The sequence below is a fragment of the Danio aesculapii genome, chromosome 21 (assembly GCF_903798145.1).
Source record: "Danio aesculapii chromosome 21, fDanAes4.1, whole genome shotgun sequence".
NCBI classification, from domain to species: Eukaryota; Metazoa; Chordata; class Actinopteri; order Cypriniformes; family Danionidae; genus Danio; species Danio aesculapii.
The window spans coordinates 44,914,372-44,916,871 of record NC_079455.1 but is presented as its reverse complement, the minus strand read 5'-3'; the positions used below and the strand labels follow the sequence as shown (position 1 = coordinate 44,916,871).

The 2,500-nt window shown below is 29.8% G+C and overlaps 1 protein-coding gene across 8 annotated transcripts in view; it reads left to right on the top strand.

Moving 5' to 3' along the window:
• LOC130214212 (transcription factor 4-like) overlaps positions 1-2,500 on the top strand; it is a 317,282-nt gene that overhangs the window by 297,445 nt on the left and 17,337 nt on the right. The gene's annotated exons all lie outside the window — the stretch shown is intronic.

The window sequence follows — 2,500 nt, the reverse complement described above, 5'->3', positions numbered from 1 at the left end:
TGAGCAAGGCTGTTTGCACCAGACGAAACAGGACAGAAATGTAAATACAGCCATTCAGAAGCACAGAATAGTGCACTCACTGCACTCCAGCACAATGGTAAGGCTTATAATCTAATTAATGAACATTAAACATCTTTAGCATGATTAAATGTAGATGCTGTATCACTGATATGTGTTGGTTTGCACTGAGTCTCAGTTCTAGAGTTCAGTATCAGACGGTTTATTTTATTATCTGAGCTGAACTATCTGCTGCTGCTTTCAGTAGTATGGCAATAAATGTGATGTAAAATGGCATTCAGACTCACATTATTAGCATTTCACACTGAATAAAGCACATGAGCTGTACCTGAGCTGATCATTTATCCTGTTGTTCACCTGTGAGAAATAGTCATTTCTAATATATAAATTTCAGGTGTTAATTACGACAAAAACTCCTTTTAATATTGAAAATATTCCTTCTATTGCGTGCCTTTGCTTTTATTTAGAACACGACTGAAATCAGCCTTTAGGCTTGATAGTCAGTCTCACTCCTGTTGATGTCGTCAGTCTGGCAACCTGCGCTTGTATGTGTTTTGATCCAGGAGTGCAATACCTAGTTCAACCACTGGGTGTCAAACTTACACACTGCACCTTTAAAACTAAAGATAAAAATTAATAAATTAATTAAAAACACACAAAAAAGCTATTTCAAAATACAGTGATACATATAAATATAAACTGATGCATATAAATATAAATACTATTTTATATAATGTGTTATAATTCAATTAAACATAACATTTTAAAAATGTAAATTCATATTTCTTTTTGGCTTAGTCCCTTTATTAATCTGGGGTCGCCACAGCGGAATGAACTGCCAATTTATCCAGCATATGTTTTAGGCTGCGGATGCACTTCCAGTTGCAACCCATCACTGGGAAACACCCATACAAACTCATTAACACACATACTCTACAGACAATTTTAGCCTACCCAATTCCCCTATAGCGCATGTGTTTGGACTGTGGGGGAAACCGGAGCACCCGGAGGAAACCCACGCGAACACAGGGAGAACATGCAAACTCTACACAGAAACACCAACTGACCCAGCCGAGGCTCGAACCAGTGACCTTCTTGCTGTGAGGCAATCGTGCTACCCACTGCTCCACCGTGACGCCCAAAATGTAAATTATGAATGAAAGATTTAAGTTGAATGGACTCCAGCACAATATCAAGCTCAGATGTCAATCTCATCCAGCACTGCTGTTATTTTCAAATATAAGAGCATCTTAAACACACACTGTTATCCACATCCAGACGACACACACACACACGCTCTCCTCGGCTTTCGCTGATATTTGCAGGGATGCGCAGGGAGACAAAGGCGTCTTCATGGGATTAGGCAGAATTACAGCAGAGACTCAGATTGTGTCCTTAAAACAAAACCAGACTCACATGAGTGCCAGATTCGCGTTCCTGCTGGATGTGTGTTTGTTTGTGTGTGTGTATTATCCTGGGAATTTGGGAGCCCACAATTAAGCATATGGGCATTAAGATAATTGTCAGTTGTGTTGGCGAACGTGATGGCAGACAGATGGATCAGACTCGCCGCACGGCATCATGGGACATTACTTTGGATTTTACCTGCCTGAATAAATTCACAGGGTTTTTCGGTGGAGAGAGAGGGTGAGAGAGAGAGAGAGAGAGTGAGAGAGAGATAGAGAGAGAGAGAGAGATAATATAAATGAATCAAAGAATGTTGATTATTAAATATACTGTTTCTAATAATAATAATTGTTATTTATTATCATTATTATTATTATTATTATTTACTATCGTTATTATTTATCATTTTTATTATTTATTATTATTATTTATTATTATTATTTACTATCGTTATTATTTATCATTTTTATTATTTATTATTATTATTTATTATTATTATTTACTATCGTTATTATTTATCCTTTTTATTATTTATTATTAGTATTTATTATTATTATTATTATTATTTATTATTATTTATTATTATCGTTATTATTTATAATTTTTTATTATTATTATAATTTTACTATTATTATTATTATTTATTTATATTATTTATTATCGTTATTATTTCTCATTTTTATTTTTTATTATTATAATTTATTATTATTATTATTAATTCTTCTTATTATTATTATTATTATCGTTATTATTTACTATTTTTTATTATTTCTTATTATAATTTTATTATTATTATTATTATTTATTAATATCATTATCATTATTATTATTATTTAATATCATTATTATGTTATTATAATTTTTTATTATTATTCTTTATTATTATTATTGTTGTTGTTATTATTTGTTATTATTATTTATTATTATTATTATTATTTATTATTATTATTATGTATTGTTATTATTATTATTGTTTATAATTATTATTATTATTATTATTATTATTTATTATTATTATTATTTATAGTTGTTATTATTATTGTTATTATTATTATTATTATTATTTATTATTATT